The following is a 23,555-nucleotide window of genomic DNA, read 5'->3' as shown; positions in this document are numbered from 1 at the left end:
AGCCCGTACTCAGATACATTGTTTTCCGGAAAAAGAGGAACAGAAATGCAGCGGCTGAGCGCTCACACGAGCGCTTCTGCCACTTCATTTTAGCGATTGGTGGGGGTCTAAGTGCTCGGACCCCCCAATCAAAACTTATGACATGTCAGAAGTTTGTTGAACGTTTAGTTACCCTTTAAAGTAGGCTTTGGATCATGGCAATACAAGTAAACCCACCAAGGAATGGCCAAAAAAAAAAAAAAGAAATGGAGGATTCTTGAATTGCCAAGTGAATGCCTAGTTCTAAATGTTAGCAAGATGCTGGGGGGGGGGGGGGGTGAAAACTAGTTTTGCATGCTCCCCATGAAAGAGTAGGAAACAAAATCTCCCATATAAGAGACTACTAAACCGTAAAGCCTCATTTACATTTGCATATTTTGGTTAGTATTTTGCATCAGTATTTGTAAGGCATAACTAGTACTAGGTCCAAAGCATGGAAGACATGCAAATCTTTCCATTATACTTTTCTCTGCTTAAGTTCCGTCCCCAGTTTTGGCTTACAAATACTGATGCCAAATGGTAGCCAAAATACAGTGTGAATGAGGCCTTATAAAGGGGCAGAACCAGGTAATTGAGCCATAGAAGGAAGTGGCATATCTGTGAGGTATTTTTTTAAATCTTTTTATACTGTATGAATGAACATTAAATATTGATGCACATGTCAAAATATGTAAAGAAAAAAAGATTACATGGGGTGTCCTTACGTGACTGAAGTCGGAGATTTCAGGCTCCGTACACGTGTACTTTTGAAGGGTATGATAATGATTGTGAGTAAGCCCAAAACGACATTAGTGTTTTACCTTACACTTGAAAAAACTTTGTAGTTGTGTTACCATCCACAGAGCAGGTTTTTACATGAACTACCGTTCCTATTCTGACACAGCCGCAATGATCTCCCATCATTTTACACTAAACCTTATGTGTAACGTGTTGTTAGAATTTTTTTTTTTTAATAAAGTGCTTGTTTTATTCTCCGTGTTTGTTGAATTAGGTTTCATCAATGTACCTAAAAAGGGTTGTCTGTCTGTCTCTGTTTACAAAGCAATGATGTCACATCACATGGTGAAGATTGGCTTCCTTGGAGACAAGACATGGTGCCATCACGCCTCATAATCATAGGGAAGCAGGAAGCTGCAATGTGCGAATAGAGCAGAATAAAGGAGTATTTCCAACGCAGGATGTGCCATAAATTGCTGGTAGATGGAGGTGGTACCCGCACCTATGTGGAAAATAGGGGTCCCCTGACCTGCCTGATGAGTCGACTGCTGCATCATGGTGGAGAATTATTGGAGAAGTGGCTGTGCATGGGCATATACTAGATCCTCAGATACTCAAATCTGGATGTTTCCATCTGAGGAAGTCTGCAACCATGTTTTCTGATCCTTTTAGATGGACAAATGAGAAGAACTGATTTTACCTTGGCCCAGATGACATACAGTTAGGTCCAGAATTATTTGGCCAGTGACACAATCCTCATAATTTGGGCTCTATATGCCACCACATTGGATTTGAAATGAAACAATTGAGATGCAATTGAACTGTAGACTTTCAGGTTTAATTCAAGGGGTTGAACAAAAATATCCTGTGAAACGTTTAGGAATTGCAACCATTTTTATTACACAGTGAAGAGTACATCAGGGTATATGTAATCTGTGAGGAGTACATCAGGATATATGTAATCTGTGAGGAGTACATCAGGATATATGTAATCTGTGAGGAGTATATCAGGGTATATGTAAGATGAGGAGTACATCAGGGTATATGTAAGATGAGGAGTACATCAGGGTATATGTAATCTGTGAGGAGTACATCAGGGTATATGTAATATGTGAGGAGTACATCAGGATATATGTAATCTGTGAGGAGTACATCAGGGTATATGTAATGTGTGAGGAAACATCAGGATATATGTAATCTGTGAGGAGTACATCAGGATATATATAATCTGTGAGGAGTACATCAGGATATATGTAATCTGTGAAGAGTACATCAGGGTATATGTAATCTGTGAGGAGTACATCAGGGAATATGTAATATGTGAGGAGTACATAAGGTTATATGTAATATGTGAGGAGTACATCAGGATATATGTAATCTGTGAGGAGTACATCAGGGTATATGTAAACTGTGAGGAGTACATCAGGGTATATGTAATCTGTGAGGAGTACATCAGGGAATATGTAATCTGTGAAGAGTACATCAGGGTATGTGTAATATGTGAGGAGTACATCAGGGTATATGTAATCTGTGAAGAGTACATCAGGGTATGTGTAATATGTGAGGAGTACATCAGGGTATATGTAATATGTGAGGAGTACATCAGGGTATATGTAATCTGTGAGGAGTACATCAGGGTATATGTAATATGTGCGGAGAACATCAGGGTATATGTAATCTGTGAGGAGTACATCAGGGTATATGTAATATGTGCGGAGTACATCAGGGTATATGTAATATGTGAGGAGTACATCAGGGTATATGTAAGATGTGAGGAGTACATCAGGGTATATGTAATATGTGAGGAGTACATCAGGGTATATGTAATCTGTGAGGAGTACATCAGGGTATATGTAATCTGTGAGGAGTACATCAGGGTATATGTAAGATGTGAGGAGTACATCAGGGTATATGTAATCTGTGAGGAGTACATCAGGGTATATGTAATCTGTGAGGAGTACATCAGGGTATATGTAATCTGTGCGGCGTACATCAGGGTAAATGTAATATGTGAGGAGTACATCAGGGTATATGTAATCTGTGAGGAGTACATCAGGGTATATGTAATATGTGAGGAGTACATCAGGGTATATGTAATCTGTGAGGAGTACATCAGGGTATATGTAATCTGTGAGGAGTACATCAGGATATATGTAATCTGTGAGGAGTACATCAGGGTATATGTAAGATGTGAGGAGTACATCAGGGTATATGTAATATGTGAGGAGTACATCAGGGTATATGTAAGATGTGAGGAGTACATCAGGGTATATGTAATATGTGAGGAGTACATCAGGGTATATGTAAGATGTGAGGAGTACATCAGGGTATATGTAATATGTGAGGAGTACATCAGGGTATATGTAATCTGTGAGGAGTACATCAGGGTATATGTAATCTGTGAGGAGTACATCAGGATATATGTAATCTGTGAGGAGTACATCAGGGTATATGTAAGATGTGAGGAGTACATCAGGGTATATGTAATATGTGAGGAGTACATCAGGGTATATGTAAGATGTGAGGAGTACATCAGGGTATATGTAATATGTGAGGAGTACATCAGGGTATATGTAAGATGTGAGGAGTACATCAGGGTATATGTAATCTGTGAGGAGTACATCAGGGAATATGTAATATATGAGGAGTACATAAGGTTATATGTAATATGTGAGGAGTACATCAGGATATATGTAATCTGTGAGGAGTACATCAGGGTATATGTAAACTGTGAGGAGTACATCAGGGTATATGTAATCTGTGAGGAGTACATCAGGGAATATGTAATATGTGAGGAGTACATAAGGTTATATGTAATATGTGAGGAGTACATCAGGGTATATGTAATCTGTGAAGAGTACATCAGGGTATGTGTAATATGTGAGGAGTACATCAGGGTATATGTAATATGTGAGGAGTACATCAGGGTATATGTAATCTGTGAGGAGTACATCAGGGTATATGTAATATGTGCGGAGAACATCAGGGTATATGTAATCTGTGAGGAGTACATCAGGGTATATGTAATATGTGCGGAGTACATCAGGGTATATGTAATATGTGAGGAGTACATCAGGGTATATGTAAGATGTGAGGAGTACATCAGGGTATATGTAATATGTGAGGAGTACATCAGGGTATATGTAAGATGTGAGGAGTACATCAGGGTATATGTAATCTGTGAGGAGTACATCAGGGTATATGTAATATGTGAGGAGTACATCAGGGTATATGTAATCTGTGAGGAGTACATCAGGGTATATGTAATCTGTGAGGAGTACATCAGGGTATATGTAATCTGTGCGGCGTACATCAGGGTAAATGTAATATGTGAGGAGTACATCAGGGTATATGTAATCTGTGAGGAGTACATCAGGGTATATGTAATATGTGAGGAGTACATCAGGGTATATGTAATCTGTGAGGAGTACATCAGGGTATATGTAATCTGTGAGGAGTACATCAGGATATATGTAATCTGTGAGGAGTACATCAGGGTATATGTAAGATGTGAGGAGTACATCAGGGTATATGTAATATGTGAGGAGTACATCAGGGTATATGTAAGATGTGAGGAGTACATCAGGGTATATGTAATATGTGAGGAGTACATCAGGGTATATGTAAGATGTGAGGAGTACATCAGGGTATATGTAATATGTGAGGAGTACATCAGGGTATATGTAATCTGTGAGGAGTACATCAGGGTATATGTAATCTGTGAGGAGTACATCAGGATATATGTAATCTGTGAGGAGTACATCAGGGTATATGTAAGATGTGAGGAGTACATCAGGGTATATGTAATATGTGAGGAGTACATCAGGGTATATGTAAATTGGGCGGAGTACATCAGGGTATATGTAATCTGTGAGGAGTACATCAGGGTATATGTAATATGTGAGGAGTACATCAGGTTATATGTAATCTGTGAGGAGTACATCAGGGTATATGTAATATGTGAGGAGTACATCAGGGTATATGTAATCTGTGAGGAGTACATCAGGTTATATGTAATCTGTGAGGAGTACATCAGGGTATATGTAATATGTGAGGAGTACATCAGGGTATATGTAATCTGTGCGGGGTACATCAGGGTATATGTAATATGTGAGGAGTACATCAGGTTATATGTAATCTGTGAGGAGTACATCAGGGTATATGTAATATGTGAGGAGTACATCAGGGTATATGTAATCTGTGAGGAGTACATCAGGTTATATGTAATCTGTGAGGAGTACATCAGGGTATATGTAATATGTGAGGAGTACATCAGGGTATATGTAATCTGTGCGGGGTACATCAGGGTATATGTAATATGTGAGGAGTACATCAGGGTATATGTAATCTGTGAGGAGTACATCAGGGTATATGTAATATGTGAGGAGTACATCAGGACATATGTAATATGTGAGGAGTACATCAGGGTATATGTAATCTGTGAGGAGTACATCACGGTATATGTAATATGTGAGGAGTACATCAGGGTATATGTAATATGTGAGGAGTACATCAGGATATATGTAATATGTGAGGAGTACATCAGGGTATATGTAATCTGTGAGGAGTACATCACGGTATATGTAATATGCGAGGAGTACATCAGGATATATGTAATATGTGAGGAGTACATCAGGGTATATGTAATATGTGAGGAGTACATCAGGGTATATGTAATATGTGAGGAGTACATCAGGGTATATGTAATATGTGAGGAGTACATCAGGGTATATGCAAGCTGTGCAGAGTACATCAGGGTATATGTAATATGTGAGGAGTACATCAGGGTATATGTAATATGTGAGGAGTACATAAGGTTATATGTAATATGTGAGGAGTACATCAGGGTATATGTAGTCTGTGAGGAGTACATCAGGGTATATGTAATCTGTGAGGAGTACATCAGGGTATATGTAATCTGTGAGGAGTACATCAGGGTATATGTAAGATGTGAGGAGTACATCAGGGTATATGTAATATGTGAGGAGTACATCAGGATATATGTAATATGTGAGGAGTACATCAGGGTATATGTAATCTGTGCGGAGAACATCAGGGTATATGTAATCTGTGAGGAGTACATCAGGGTATATGTAAGATGTGAGGAGTACATTAGGGTATATGTAATCTGTGAGGAGTACATCAGGGTATATGTAATATGTGAGGAGTACATCAGGATATATGTAATATGTGAGGAGTACATCAGGATATATGTAATCTGTGAGGAGTACATCAGGGTATATGTAAGATGTGAGGAGTACATCAGGGTATATGTAATCTGTGAGGAGTACATCAGGGTATATGTAATCTGTGAGGAGTACATCAGGGTATATGTAATCTGTGAGGAGTACATCAGGGTATATGTAATCTGTGAGGAGTACATCAGGATATATGTAATATGTGAGGAGTACATCAGGGTATATGTAATCTGTGCGGAGAACATCAGGGTATATGTAATCTGTGAGGAGTACATCAGGGTATATGTAAGATGTGAGGAGTACATTAGGGTATATGTAATCTGTGAGGAGTACATCAGGGTATATGTAATATGTGAGGAGTACATCAGGATATATGTAATATGTGAGGAGTACATCAGGATATATGTAATATGTGAGGAGTACATCAGGGTATATGTAATCTGTGAGGAGTACATCAGGGTATATGTAATCTGTGCGGAGTACATCAGGATATATGTAATATGTGAGGAGTACATCAGGGTATATGTAATATGTGAGGAGTACATCAGGATATATGTAATATGTGAGGAGTACATCAGGGTATATGTAATATGTGAGGAGTACATCAGGGTATATGTAATCTGTGAGGAGTACATCAGGGTATATGTAATCTGTGTGGAGTACATCAGGGTATATGTAATATGTGAGGAGTACATCAGGATATATGTAATATGTGAGGAGTACATCAGGGTATATGTAATCTGTGCGGAGAACATCAGGGTATATGTAATCTGTGAGGAGTACATCAGGGTATATGTAAGATGTGAGGAGTACATCAGGGTATATGTAATCTGTGAGGAGTACATCAGGGTATATGTAATATGTGAGGAGTACATCAGGATATATGTAATCTGTGAGGAGTACATCAGGGTATATGTAATATGTGAGGAGTACATCAGGGTATATGTAATCTGTGAGGAGTACATCAGGGTATATGTAATCTGTGAGGAGTACATCAGGGTATATGTAATCTGTGCGGCGTACATCAGGGTAAATGTAATATGTGAGGAGTACATCAGGGTATATGTAATATGTGAGGAGTACATCAGGGTATATGTAATCTGTGAGGAGTACATCAGGATATATGTACATCAGTGATATATTCTGCAGATTATTACACCACTGACCTCTCTACAGATCTGCAGAACATTGCTCTGTCCTCTCCACCTCCTGACAGATACAGAGTGATATATTCTGCAGATTATTACACCACTGACCTCTCTACAGATCTGCAGAACATTGCTCTGTCCTCTACACCTCCTGAGAGATACATAGTGATATATTCTGCAGATTATTACACCACTGACCTGTCTACAGATCTGCAGAACATTGCTCTGTCCTCTACTGACAGATACATAGTGATATATTCTGCAGATTATTACAACACTGTCCTCTCTACAGATCTGCAGAACATTGCTCTGTCCTCTACTGACAGATACATAGTGATATATTCTGCAGATTATTACACCACTGACCTCTCTACAGATCTGCAGAACATTGCTCTGTCCTCTACTGACAGATACAGAGTGATATATTCTGCAGATTATTACACCACTGACCTCTCTACAGATCTGCAGAACATTGCTCTGTCCTCTACTGACAGATACAGAGTGATATATTCTGCAGATTATTACCACTGACCTCTCTACAGATCTGCAGAACATTGCTCTGTCCTCTCCACCTCCTGACAGATACAGATTGATATATTCTGCAGATTATTACACCACTGACCTCTCTACAGATCTGCAGAACATTGCTCTGTCCTCTACTGACAGATACAGAGTGATATATTCTGCAGATTATTACACCACTGACCTGTCTACAGATCTGCAGAACATTGCTCTGTCCTCTACTGACAGATACAGAGTGATATATTCTGCAGATTATTACACCACTGACCTCTCTACAGATCTGCAGAACATTGCTCTGTCCTCTACTGACAGATACATAGTGATATATTCTGCAGATTATTACACCACTGACCTCTCTAGATATCTGCAGAACATTGCTCTGTCCTCTACTGACAGATACATAGTGATATATTCTGCAGATTATTACACCACTGACCTCCCTAGAGATCTGCAGAACATTGCTCTGTTCTCTACTGACAGATACATAGTGATATATTCTGCAGATTATTACACCACTGACCTGTCTACAGATCTGCAGAACATTGCTCTGTCCTCTCCACCTCCTGACAGATATATAGTGATATATTCTGCAGAGTATTACACCACTGACCTCTCTACAGATCTGCAGAACATTGCTCTGTCCTCTACTGACAGATACAGAGTGATATATTCTGCAGATTATTACACCACTGACCTCTCTAGATATCTGCAGAACATTGCTCTGTCCTCTCCACCTCCTGACAGATACAGAGTGATATATTCTGCAGATTATTACACCACTGACCTCTCTACAGATCTGCAGAACATTGCTCTGTCCTCTACTGACAGATACATAGTGATATATTCTGCAGATTATTACACCACTGACCTCTCTACAGATCTGCAGAACATTGCTCTGTCCTCCCCACCTCCTGACAGATACATAGTGATGTATTCTGCAGATTATTACACCACTGACCTCTATACAGATCTGCAGAACATTGCTCTGTCCTCTTCACCTCCTGACAGATACAGAGTGATATATTCTGCAGATTATTACACCACTGACCTCTCTACAGATCTGCAGAACATTGCTCTGTCCTCTACTGACAGATACATAGTGATATATTCTGCAGATTATTACACCACTGACCTCTCTACAGATCTGCAGAACATTGCTCTGTCCTCTACTGACAGATACATAGTGATATATTCTGCAGATTATTACAACACTGTCCTCTCTACAGATCTGCAGAACATTGCTCTGTCCTCTACTGACAGATACATAGTGATATATTCTGCAGATTATTACACCACTGACCTCTCTACAGATCTGCAGAACATTGCTCTGTCCTCTACTGACAGATACAGAGTGATATATTCTGCAGATTATTACACCACTGACCTCTCTACAGATCTGCAGAACATTGCTCTGTCCTCTCCACCTCCTGACAGATACATAGTGATATATTCTGCAGATTATTACACCACTGACCTCTCTAGAGATCTGCAGAACATTGCTCTGTCCTCTACTGACAGATACATAGTGATATATTCTGCAGATTATTACACCACTGACCTCTCTACAGATCTGCAGGACATTGCTCTGTCCTCTACTGACAGATACATAGTGATATATTCTGCAGATTATTACACCACTGACCTGTCTACAGATCTGCAGAACATTGCTCCTGTATCACATGACAGATACAGAGTGATATATTCTGCAGATTATTACACCACTGACCTCTCTACAGATCTGCAGAACATTGCTCTGTCCTCTCCACCTCCTGACAGATACATAGTGATATATTCTGCAGATTATTACACCACTGACCTGTCTAGAGATCTGCAGAACATTGCTCTGTCCTCTACTGACAGATACAGAGTGATATATTCTGCAGATTATTACACCACTGACCTCTCTACAGATCTGCAGAACATTGCTCTGTCCTCTACTGACAGATACATAGTGATATATTCTGCAGATTATTACACCACTGACCTCTCTACAGATCTGCAGAACATTGCTCCTCTACCTCCTGATAGATACAGAGTGATATATTCTGCAGATTATTACACCACTGACCTCTCTACAGATCTGCAGAACATTGCTCTGTCCTCTCCACCTCCTGACAGATACATAGTGATATATTCTGCAGATTATTACACCACTGACCTCTCTACAGATCTGCAGAACATTGCTCTGTCCTCTACTGACAGATACAGAGTGATATATTCTGCAGATTATTACACCACTGACCTCTCTACAGATCTGCAGAACATTGCTCTGTCCTCTCCACCTCCTGACAGATACATAGTGATATATTCTGCAGATTATTACCACTGACCTCTCTACAGATCTGCAGAACATTGCTCTGTCCTCTCCACCTCCTGACAGATACAGAGTGATATATTCTGCAGATTATTACACCACTGACCTCTCTACAGATCTGCAGAACATTGCTCTGTCCTCTACTGACAGATACAGAGTGATATATTCTGCAGATTATTACACCACTGACCTCTCTAGATATCTGCAGAACATTGCTCTGTCCTCTACTGACAGATACAGAGTGATATATTCTGCAGATTATTACACCACTGACCTCTCTACAGATCTGCAGAACATTGCTCTGTCCTCTACTGACAGATACATAGTGATATATTCTGCAGATTATTACACCACTGACCTGTCTACAGATCTGCAGAACATTGCTCTGTCCTCTCCACCTCCTGACAGATACAGAGTGATATATTCTGCAGATTATTACACCACTGACCTCTCTAGAGATCTGCAGAACATTGCTCTGTCCTCTACTGACAGATACATAGTGATATATTCTGCAGATTATTACACCACTGACCTGTCTACAGATCTGCAGAACATTGCTCTGTCCTCTCCACCTCCTGACAGATACAGAGTGATATATTCTGCAGATTATTACACCACTGACCTCTCTAGAGATCTGCAGAACATTGCTCTGTCCTCTCCACCTCCTGACAGATACAGAGTGATATATTCTGCAGATTATTACACCACTGACCTCTCTAGAGATCTGCAGAACATTGCTCTGTCCTCTACTGACAGATACATAGTGATATATTCTGCAGATTATTACACCACTGACCTGTCTACAGATCTGCAGAACATTGCTCTGTCCTCTCCACCTCCTGACAGATATATAGTGATATATTCTGCAGAGTATTACACCACTGACCTCTCTACAGATCTGCAGAACATTGCTCTGTCCTCTACTGACAGATAGAGTGATATATTCTGCAGATTATTACACCACTGACCTCTCTACAGATCTGCAGAACATTGCTCTGTCCTCTCCACCTCCTGACAGATACAGAGTGATATATTCTGCAGATTATTACACCACTGACCTCTCTAGATATCTGCAGAACATTGCTCTGTCCTCTACTGACAGATACAGAGTGATATATTCTGCAGATTATTACACCACTGACCTCTCTACAGATCTGCAGAACATTGCTCTGTCCTCTACTGACAGATACAGAGTGATATATTCTGCAGAGTATTACACCACTGACCTCTCTACAGATCTGCAGAACATTGCTCCTGTATCACATGACAGATATATGGTGATATATTCTGCAGATTATTACACCACTGACCTCTCTAGATATCTGCAGAACATTGCTCTGTCCTCTACTGACAGATACAGAGTGATATATTCTGCAGATTATTACACCACTGACCTCTCTACAGATCTGCAGAACATTGCTCTGTCCTCTACTGACAGATACATAGTGATATATTCTGCAGATTATTACACCACTGACCTCTACAGATCTGCAGAACATTGCTCTGTCCTCTACTGACAGATACATAGTGATATATTCTGCAGATTATTACACCACTGTCCTCTCTAGATATCTGCAGAACATTGCTCTGTCCTCTCCACCTCCTGACAGATACAGAGTGATATATTCTGCAGATTATTACACCACTGACTTCTCTACAGATCTGCAGAACATTGCTCTGTCCTCTACTGACAGATACAGAGTGATATATTCTGCAGATTATTACACCACTGACCTCTCTACAGATCTGCAGAACATTGCTCTGTCCTCTCCACCTCCTGACAGATACAGATTGATATATTCTGCAGATTATTACACCACTGACCTCTCTACAGATCTGCAGAACATTGCTCTGTCCTCTACTGACAGATACAGAGTGATATATTCTGCAGATTATTACACCACTGACCTCTCTACAGATCTGCAGAACATTGCTCTGTCCTCTACTGACAGATACATAGTGATATATTCTGCAGATTATTACACCACTGACCTGTCTACAGATCTGCAGAACATTGCTCTGTCCTCTCCACCTCCTGACAGATATATAGTGATATATTCTGCAGAGTATTACACCACTGACCTCTCTAGAGATCTGCAGAACATTGCTCTGTCCTCTACTGACAGATACAGAGTGATATATTCTGCAGATTATTACACCACTGACCTCTCTACAGATCTGCAGAACATTGCTCTGTCCTCTCCACCTCCTGACAGATACAGAGTGATATATTCTGCAGATTATTACACCACTGACCTCTCTACAGATCTGCAGAACATTGCTCTGTCCTCTACTGACAGATACAGAGTGATATATTCTGCAGATTATTACACCACTGACCTCTCTACAGATCTGCAGAACATTGCTCTGTCCTCTACTGACATACATAGTGATATATTCTGCAGATTATTACACCACTGACCTCTCTAGATATCTGCAGAACATTGCTCTGTCCTCTACTGACAGATACAGAGTGATATATTCTGCAGATTATTACACCACTGACCTCTCTAGAGATCTGCAGAACATTGCTCTGTCCTCTACTGACAGATACATAGTGATATATTCTGCAGATTATTACACCACTGACCTCTCTACAGATCTGCAGAACATCGCTCCTCTACCTCCTGACAGATACAGAGTGTTATATTCTGCAGATTATTACACCACTGACCTCTCTAGATATCTGCAGAACATTGCTCTGTCCTCTACTGACAGATACAGAGTGATATATTCTGCAGATTATTACACCACTGACCTCTCTACAGATCTGAAGAACATTGCTCTGTCCTCTACTGACAGATACATAGTGATATATTCTGCAGATTATTACACCACTGACCTCTCTACAGATCTGCAGAACATTGCTCCTGTATCACATGACAGATATATGGTGATATATTCTGCAGATTATTACACCACTGACCTCTCTAGATATCTGCAGAACATTGCTCTGTCCTCTACTGACAGATACAGAGTGATATATTCTGCAGATTATTACACCACTGACCTCTCTAGAGATCTGCAGAACATTGCTCTGTCCTCTCCACCTCCTGACAGATACATAGTGATATATTCTGCAGATTATTACACCACTGACCTCTCTACAGATCTGCAGAACATTGCTCTGTCCTCTACTGACAGATACATAGTGATATATTCTGCAGATTATTACAACACTGTCCTCTCTACAGATCTGCAGAACATTGCTCTGTCCTCTACTGACAGATACAGAGTGATATATTCTGCAGATTATTACACCACTGACCTCTCTACAGATCTGCAGAACATTGCTCTGTCCTCTACTGACAGATACATAGTGATATATTCTGCAGATTATTACACCACTGACCTCTCTACAGATCTGCAGAACATTGCTCTGTCCTCTACTGACAGATACAGAGTGATATATTCTGCAGATTATTACACCACTGACCTCTCTACAGATCTGCAGAACATTGCTCTGTCCTCTACTGACAGATACATAGTGATATATTCTACAGATTATTACACCACTGACCTGTCTACAGATCTGCAGAACATTGCTCCTGTATCACATGACAGATACAGAGTGATATATTCTGCAGATTATTACACCACTGACCTCTCTACAGATCTGCAGAACATTGCTCTGTCCTCTCCACCTCCTGACAGATACATAGTGATATATTCTGCAGATTATTACACCACTGACCTGTCTAGAGATCTGCAGAACATTGCTCTGTCCTCTACTGACAGATACAGAGTGATATATTCTGCAGATTATTACCACTGACCTCTCTACAGATCTGCAGAACATTGCTCTGTCCTCTACTGACAGATACAGAGTGATATATTCTGCAGATTATTACACCACTGACCTCTCTACAGACCTGCAGAACATTGCTCTGTCCTCTCCACCTCCTGACAGATACAGAGTGATATATTCTGCAGATTATTACACCACTGACCTGTCTAGAGATCTGCAGAACATTGCTCTGTCCTCTACTGACAGATACAGAGTGATATATTCTGCAGATTATTACCACCACTGACCTCTCTACAGATCTGCAGAACATTGCTCTGTCCTCTACTGACAGATACATAGTGATATATTCTGCAGATTATTACACCACTGACCTCTCTACAGATCTGCAGAACATTGCTCTGTCCTCTACTGACAGATACAGAGTGATATATTCTGCAGATTATTACACCACTGACCTCTCTACAGATCTGCAGAACATTGCTCTGTCCTCTACTGACAGATACAGAGTGATATATTCTGCAGATTATTACCACTGACCTCTACAGATCTGCAGAACATTGCTCTGTCCTCTACTGACAGATACAGAGTGATATATTCTGCAGATTATTACACCACTGACCTCTCTACAGATCTGCAGAACATTGCTCTGTCCTCTACTGACAGATACAGAGTGATATATTCTGCAGATTATTACACCACTGACCTCTCTAGAGATCTGCAGAACATTGCTCTGTCCTCTACTGACAGATACAGAGTGATATATTCTGCAGATTATTACACCACTGACCTCTACAGATCTGCAGAACATTGCTCTGTCCTCTCCACCTCCTGACAGATACAGAGTGATATATTCTGCAGATTATTACACCACTGACCTGTCTAGAGATCTGCAGAACATTGCTCTGTCCTCTACTGACAGATACAGAGTGATATATTCTGCAGATTATTACACCACTGACCTCTCTACAGATCTGCAGAACATTGCTCCTGTATCACATGACAGATATATGGTGATATATTCTGCAGATTATTACACCACTGACCTCTCTAGATATCTGCAGAACATTGCTCTGTCCTCTACTGACAGATACAGAGTGATATATTCTGCAGATTATTACACCACTGACCTCTCTACAGATCTGCAGAACATTGCTCTGTCCTCTACTGACAGATACAGAGTGATATATTCTGCAGAGTATTACACCACTGACCTCTCTACAGATCTGCAGAACATTGCTCCTGTATCACATGACAGATATATGGTGATATATTCTGCAGATTATTACACCACTGACCTCTCTAGATATCTGCAGAACATTGCTCTGTCCTCTACTGACAGATACAGAGTGATATATTCTGCAGATTATTACACCACTGACCTCTCTACAGATCTGCAGAACATTGCTCTGTCCTCTACTGACAGATACATAGTGATATATTCTGCAGATTATTACACCACTGACCTCTACAGATCTGCAGAACATTGCTCTGTCCTCTACTGACAGATACATAGTGATATATTCTGCAGATTATTACACCACTGACCTCTCTAGATATCTGCAGAACATTGCTCTGTCCTCTCCACCTCCTGACAGATACAGAGTGATATATTCTGCAGAGTATTACACCTATAACCTTCGGACCCCCATAGAACACAGGTTCCCTGGATAAATTCCCCAATCTAGAAATGAAAACACTAAAAATGGTAAAAATAAATCTGTTTATTATAGAATCTGGTAGAATTTCTGTGCGGTTTTCTGTGGCTCCGGCCCTTTAACATGCGATGATCGGTGAGATGAAGAGGGGGAGGGTCCTTCTTCACCCGTGGATATGGCCGCCAGTCCACCCTTACACAGCTCGATCCTGGATCAGAAGAAACCGAAAACTTTTTTCATATTTTTCAAAGTCGGATCCTAGAAAAGGAAAAAATACAAATAAGCAAAAAAATTCACAAAACCTTCACCACAAGGAGAAGATGAAGACGAGCGGAAGACGTCAGACTTACCGGATCTCGCGTCTGCTCATCACTGGATGAGTCTTGATGGGAATTTCAGATGGTTTAGGTGGTAAAGGCCACGATGTTGGGGTGACAACTGCAAAACAAATCAGAAATTCAGTGTCCAGGCGGCTGTAGAAGAGTCGTGAGGTGAGAAGATCATCAGTGGACGGCACTTACCTCACCTAAAGATGGTAAATGGGCCCCGAGCGGCAGATGGAAATAAGATGGCCGCTATCTCTCCCGGGGGTTGGGGGCCCTGATGGTAAATGGGCCCCAAGTGGCAGATGTTACTAAAATGGCCACTTTCTCTTTCGGGGGTTGGAGGCCCTGATGTTAACCGTAGCCCCCGAAAGGTCGTCCATCTCCACATCAGGAGCTGGAAATTGGCGTCCGCCAACCTCCATCTTCCCATCCTCCATCTCCACGTCCTCTGGAAACTGGCGTCCGCCAACCTCCATCTTCTCATCCTCCTCCTCCATCTCCACGTCCTCTGGAAACTGGCGTCCGCCAGCCTCCATCTTCTCATCCTCCTCCTCCATCTCCACGTCCTCCGGAAATTGGCGTCCGCCAACCTCCATCTTCTCTACAACACTCATCATTGGAAACATCACCATCCTCCTCCTCTTCATATGAGACACGTCCATGACGAGAGCCAGCAAGAGAAACTGACACCGCGGTCAATGTGTGACCCCAATTTATAAACTTGATGATGTCACAACCTGAGGGCCATTATGTGCAAACGGAACACATGCAGATCACAGGCCCCGCCCTTCACATGACATCACGCTCAGATTCTCTAGAGGACGTCACGCTCAGAGAAATAGAATCTGCCCACATTCTAGATGACATCACAACAAGCGTATCCCAGTGAACCGTTACAACAGAGCGGCCATTTATAACGTAATATGGTAGAAGAATACCGACAGTCAGGGGTTTTAAATAAAACATTGTTACACCGTTCACTGTGTGAGTCAAATAATGCTATGTTGTAATAGTTCCGGACTTTTACCGATGCAGCGATACCAATTTTGTTATTATTTTTACATTGTTCTTGGGGAATAATGGGAAATGTTTTTTTTTTTACACACATTTTATTAGTTCCCCTAGGGGACTTGAACCAGTGATCATTAGATCGCTGGTACAATACACTGCAATACATGGATGAGTTACGGAAACAGCGTAACTCGCTGAGCTACGCTGTTTCCGGAACTCCCATAGTAGTGAATGTCAGTTATAGAAGCAGCGTAGCGTGCTACTCTGTAGCCGTAACTACTATTCAGTTCTATGGGAGTTGCGGAAACTGCGTAGCTCAGAACATGTAACCAGAAAGTGAAGTGGCCGGAAGACCGCGGAGCCGGGTAAGATGGAATGGGGCTTAGGGGGCCCCGTTCTAGAGATATTACACCTGTGGATATGTCATAAATGTCCTTCGTAGGAAAACCAATATAAATGCCGCGGTCGCTATTGACCGCAGTATTTAACTAGTTAAACATCGCCATCTCTGTTCCTAGCCGGTAGTGCAGCGTGTCAGAAGCTGACACCTGCAGTGTATGGAGCAGGCTCAGCGTGTGAGCCCGCTCCATACATCATCCCCTCCCCCGCCTGATGATGTGCTGGCACATCACGGGTCGGGAAGGGGTTAAGTAAGGAGCGGTCAGGGGGCCCGGCACTGCCGACCATAACACGCAGGGACTTGTTAGCAAGATTTATTCTTGCTAAAAACTGCGCCTTATAGTCCGAAAAATACGGTATATATATATATTGATTGTAGATTTTTTCAATTGTATTTTCGGTACATAATTAACCCTTTCATGACCAGGGGTCATTGATGCCCCTGCGTCCAGGTCACATTTTCAGTTTCTGATTTGCACTTCTTTAGACGATAATAACTTTGCAACCGCTTTGAATATCACAACTATTTTAACTTTGATTTTTACAAGACTTATGAGGCTTTCATTTTCTAGATTAGTTTAATTAATTCCATGTTTCACAATTTTATTATGAGCAGAAAAATCACAAAAAAAATTTAAAAATAAACAATTTTGTCATTTTTGAAAATAGATTTACCCGTTATTTATGTGTGTGTGTGTGCGTGTTATATACATACATACACATACATATATACACACACATACATATATACACATACATATATACACATACATACACACACATATATACACATATACATATATACACATACATATATACACATACACACATATATATACACATATACATATATACACATACATATATACACATACATACACACATCCATACACACACATACATATATACACACACATACACACACATACATACATACATACACACACATACATATATACACATACATATATACACATACATATATACACATACATACATACACACACATACATATATACACATCCATATACACATACATATATACACATACATACACACACATACATATATATATATATATATATACACATACATATATACACATACATACACACACACATACATATACACATACATACACACACATACAGACACATACATATATACACATACATACACACACATATATATATACACACATACATACACACACATACAGTGAAGGAAATAAGTATTTGATCCCTTGCTGATTTTGTAAGTTTGACCACTGTCAAAGACATGAACAGTCTAGAATTTTTAGGCTAGGTTAATTTTACCAGTGAGAGATAGATTATATAAAAAAAAATAAAAAAAATCACATTGTCAAAATTATATATATGTATTTGCATTGTGCACAGAGAAATAAGTATTTGATCCCTTTGGCAAACAAGACTTAATACTTGGTGGCAAAACCCTTGTTGGCAAGCACAGCAGTCAGACGTTTTGTGTAGTTGATGATGAGGTTTGCACACATGTTAGATGGAATTTTGGCCCACTCCTCTTTGCAGATCATCTGTAAATCATTAAGATTTCGAGGCTGTCGCTTGGCAACTCGGATCTTCAGCTCCCTCCATAAGTTTTCGATGGGATTAAGGTCTGGAGACTGGCTAGGCCACTCCATTACCTTAATGTGCATCTTTTTGAGCCACTCCTTTGTTGCCTTGGCTGTATGTTTCGGGTAATTGTCGTGCTGGAAGACCCAGCCACGAGTCATTTTTAATGTCCTGGTGGAGGGAAGGAGGTTGTCACTCAGGATTTGACGGTACATGGCTCCATCCATTCTCCCATTGATGCGGTGAAGTAGTCCTGTGCCCTTAGCAGAGAAACACCCCCAAAACATAATGTTTCCACCTCCATGCTTGACAGTGGGGACGGTGTACTTTGGGTCATAGGCAGCATTTCTCTTCCTCCAAACACGGCGAGTTGAGTTAATGCCAAAGAGCTCAATTTTAGTCTCATCTGCCCACAGCACCTTCTCCCAATCACTCTCAGAATCATCCAGATGTTCATTTGCAAACTTCAGACGGGCCTGTACATGTGCCTTCTTGAGCAGGGGGACCTTGCGGGCACTGCAGGATTTTAATCCATTACGGGGTAATGTGTTACCAATGGTTTTCTTGGTGACTGTGGTCCCAGCTGCCTTGAGAACATTAACAAGTTCCCCCCGTGTAGTTTTCGGCTGAGCTCTCACCTTCCTCAGGATCAAGGATACCCCACGAGGTGAGATTTTGCATGGAGCCCCAGATCGATGTCGATTGACAGTCATTTTGTATGTCTTCCATTTTCTTACTATTGCACCAACAGTTGTCTCCTTCTCACCCAGCGTCTTACTTATGGTTTTGTAGCCCATTCCAGCCTTGTGCAGGTCTATGATCTTGTCCCTGACATCCTTAGAAAGCTCTTTGGTCTTGCCCATGTTGTAGAGGTTAGAGTCAGACTGATTCATTGAGTCTGTGGACAGGAGTCTTTTATACAGGTGACCATGTAAGAGCTGTCTTTAATGCAGGCACCAAGTTGATTTGGAGCGTGTAACTTGTCTGGAGGAGGCTGAACTCTTAATGGTTGGTCGGGGATCAAATACTTATTTCTCTGTGCAAAATGCAAATAAATATATATAATTTTGACAATGTGATTTTCTTTTTTTTTTTTTATATAATCTATCTCTCACTGGTAAAATTAACCTAGCCTAAAAATTCTAGACTGTTCATGACTGTGACAGTGGGCAAACTTACAAAATCAGCAAGGGATCAAATACTTATTTCCTCCACTGTACATATATACACACATACATACACACATATATATATACACACATACATACACACACATACATATATACACATACATACACACACACATATATATATACACACATACATACACACACATACATATATACACATACATACACACACATACATACACACATACATACACACACATACATATATACACACTGTTGCAGCTCTTTAAAGGGAAGGTGTCACGGAAAATTTTATTTTTTATATAATATTGCTTTTAGTAGGTCATTAAAATAAATTGTATTTATTTGTGTTGTACTTTTTATTTTTTTCTTTCTTTTACGTCTCTATGGGGACTGCCATTTTTTTTGTCATCTCTGTATGTGTTGATTAACGACACGTACAGAGATGGAATACGGCAGCTCCAGTGCATAGGAGTCAATGAACGGCTCCTGTCCATTGCCTCTGCTATCTGGCTTTGTACTGCGCAGACGCAGGTCAGAGTCACACAGCAGAGCAGCTGTTTGCAGGGAGAGAGCAGGCGCCATCATGAAGACCAGCTGCACTGCAGGTAAGGTGTGTGTGTGTCTGTCCCACTCTCTATCTCACAGACCCCCGCTCTCGTGACCCCCCCCCCCCCCACCCGACGGCCCCCCCTGTAGTCGTGCAGGAGACTCTGTATAATGCTGGGTGATAATATGCCTGGTGTTAGTGTGGTACCCAGCTTTCCCAGACCCCTGTCACATTCCCAAACATTCTCAGCACAACTAGAGAGATTTACCGTTCAGGGGTCTGGGAAAGCTGGGTGACCACCATTACCCCTCCTACTGGAGAGTTTGGGGATGTGACTAATGAACCTCTCACACTCCAGTAGGAGGGGTAATGGTGGTCACCCAGCTTTCCCAGACGCAGATATAACCAGGAAATGGCTGGATGGACGGGCTGAGGGTGCACAGCGTTTTTGGTGATCCCCCTCTGTCATGTGATCGGACCTAGGTTACCGGTTCATCTGACGGGGTTCATGTGACTATAAATCTGTCCATAACGAGAGACAGTGCACTCATGACAAGCCCTGCCCTCATGCCGTAGTTGTGGTTCTGTCTGCAGTGATGGCGGTGGGTGGCTCTGACACCCGCCTCCCCCGTCGGGTCATCTCAGGACAGAAGGGGTGTCCGGATTGGAGACAAAGCGCCGCACCTGTCCTCAGGTTGTGTCTGGTATTGCAGTTCACCTCCATTGAAGTGAATAGGACAGAGCTGTAATACCACACCCGACCTGAGGACAGGTGCGGCGCCATGTTTTCCTGGACGACCCCTTTAACACTTTTCTCGTGTCTGCAGTGCTGTGTGTGTGTGTGTGTGTGTGTGTGTGTGTGTGTGTGTGTGTGTGTGTGTGTGTGTGTGTGTGTGTGTGTGTGTGTGAGTGTATGGGGCAGAGCGGAGTGTTAACGCGCGCCGCTGATACTTCATAGCCGCTTATCAGCTGTTTTGAAGAATCAGCGGCAAGCACCCCCCCCCCCACACACACACACACAAAATCAAGTATATATATATAGGTGTAACCTGTCAGTGTAACCCTGCCTGTAATGATAATGAGATGGTACATTATGAATGGTGGATTCTGTATTATCTATATATACACGTTACCTGTCAGTGTAATCCTGCCTGTGATGATAATGAGAGGTGTGATGAGAAGTGATCTATACAGAACAGGAAGGGTCAGTCCATTATGAATGGTGGATTCTGTATTATCTATATATAGATGTTACCTGTCAGTGTAATCCTGCCTGTGATGATAATGAGATGTATGCAGAGAAGTGATCTCTACAGAACAGGAAGGGTCAGTCTATTATGAATGGTGGATTCTGTATTATCTATATATAGATGTTACCTGTCAGTGTAATCCTGCCTGTGATGAGATGAGTGCTGAGAAATGATCTCTACAGAACAGGAAGGGTCAGTCTATTATGAATGGTGGATTCTTTGTTATCTACATATATAGATGTTACCTGTCAGTGTAATCCTGCCTGTGATGATAATGAGATGAGTGCTGAGAACTGTAAGGAGCAGTCTACTATGAGACTCATTGGCCAGAGGGCAAACTGCAAGATTAGATAAAGACAAAAAAATAATATAAAAAAAACCCACCAAAAAATCATAAAAAATATGTTTAACAGAAACTTGATTTGTACAATAGATCATTTTCTGATGACACATTCTCTGTAAGTGGTTGAGCTGAGCTTTCCTAGATCTCGGCCTAGAGTGCAGCTGTTAATCGCAGCCGCTGCCCCCCAAAATCTGATGCTAAGCCTAGTGCATGACCGGATTCATAGAACACCTTGTAGAGAACTTCTATGTGCAGTCACAGCTCCCTCAGGTCCTGCACTATGTATAACACATTGTCTGACGTGTTACTGTAATGTAGAACTAAGGAGGAACCCCACCTTAAAGAGAACAGAAAGGAGAAGACCTTTTCTCTCCTCAGTAGATGTTGACTCGCTCATTGCTGTGACGCTATCTAATCATAGTGGACAGCCTCACAGCGATGCAAAGACCTGCAGGAAATTTCTCAAAATCAGCAGGTTTTCTGCATCGCTGTGAAGCGGTCCGCTCTGATTGGACAGCGTCACAACAAAAAGTGAGGCAACGCCTACTGAGGAGAGATGGTGTCTCCTCTTTGTACCTTTAATTACAACACGCATATGTTAGGTGCAAAACGGAGTAAGGGCTGTAGTGGAACAACATGGAGGGGGGCAAAAAAGAAAATGACAGCGTTGGAATCTGGAGGACGCCAAGTATAAGGGGAGGAATGTGGTTAAAAAAACAACAACAAATAACACAGCAGGTCCTGCTTAATAAACCACGGAGTTCACTTTCTAAATTCATTATTACTGACCTCTGGTAACACCTCCTGGAATTTCCTGCTCCGGTTCACTCTTACACGGTTGATCGACCCTCACTCGCTCTTCTTCTTCATCCTCTGTTTTAATAATAGTCAGATCTTCCCCCTGATTTCACATATGTAACAATTCAGTACAATACAGCAGAGAGTGCGAAGAATCTAACAGATCAACATAAGAAACCACCAAACTCTATGACCCCATCTATGACCGTTAGGGATGCACGATGCCTCGAAACTTCCATACTGTTTCGATACCGTTATTTCATGTATTTCGATACTTAGCTCTGCGGCCGCACAGCTCAGTATAGTAACACATGAATGTATGAGAGCGGGGCTGCGGCTGTGTGATAGTCATTGCCCGGCTCCTGAGTCATGACGAGTGCGCGGGGTCAGGATGATGCGATGCGGCCAGCGCTGCACTAATGATTGCCGGCACTGAAGACAGAACATGGCGGGCGCGCTGCAAAACACCCCCATGTTCTGTCTTCAGTGCCTGCACCGCCGCTTATTATAGTGCAGCGCCGGCCGCATCACCTCATGCTGACAGCGCTCTCACTTATGTCAGGAGCGGGGCAATGGTTGTATTACACAGCCACAGCCCCCCTCTATAACGGCGGAGATCAGAGAAACCTCTCATCTCCGCCGCTATTCCCCTGAATGCTGCGATCACAGCGGACTGCAGCATTCAGGAGAAAGGGAGATGCCCCTTGGATCGCATCGCAGGAATCCCTGTGACGCGATTGAGGGACATACCATATATGGGCAGACAGCCCAGGGTCCATTGAAGGACCCCAGGG

The 23,555-nt window shown here is 41.6% G+C and overlaps 1 long non-coding RNA gene across 2 annotated transcripts; it reads right to left on the bottom strand.

The window, feature by feature from the left end:
- Positions 1-15,410: 15,410 nt before the first annotated feature.
- Positions 15,411-23,182, bottom strand: LOC142732853 (uncharacterized). Of its 2 annotated transcripts, none has more exons than XR_012879701.1 (3): positions 22,753-23,182; positions 15,692-15,779; positions 15,411-15,599 (listed from the first exon to the last, which is right to left on the bottom strand). It is a non-coding gene; the product is annotated as an uncharacterized LOC142732853 (long non-coding RNA). The 2 variants fall into 2 exon arrangements; XR_012879700.1 differs by lacking the exon at positions 22,753-23,182 and adding an exon at positions 15,863-16,554.
- Positions 23,183-23,555: the final 373 nt, after the last annotated feature.

Source organism: Rhinoderma darwinii, unplaced genomic scaffold (genome assembly GCF_050947455.1).
Source record: "Rhinoderma darwinii isolate aRhiDar2 unplaced genomic scaffold, aRhiDar2.hap1 Scaffold_914, whole genome shotgun sequence".
Lineage (NCBI taxonomy): Eukaryota > Metazoa > Chordata > Amphibia > Anura > Rhinodermatidae > Rhinoderma > Rhinoderma darwinii.
The sequence above is the reverse complement of the archived record's forward strand: the minus strand, read 5'-3'. Positions and strand labels throughout refer to the sequence as shown.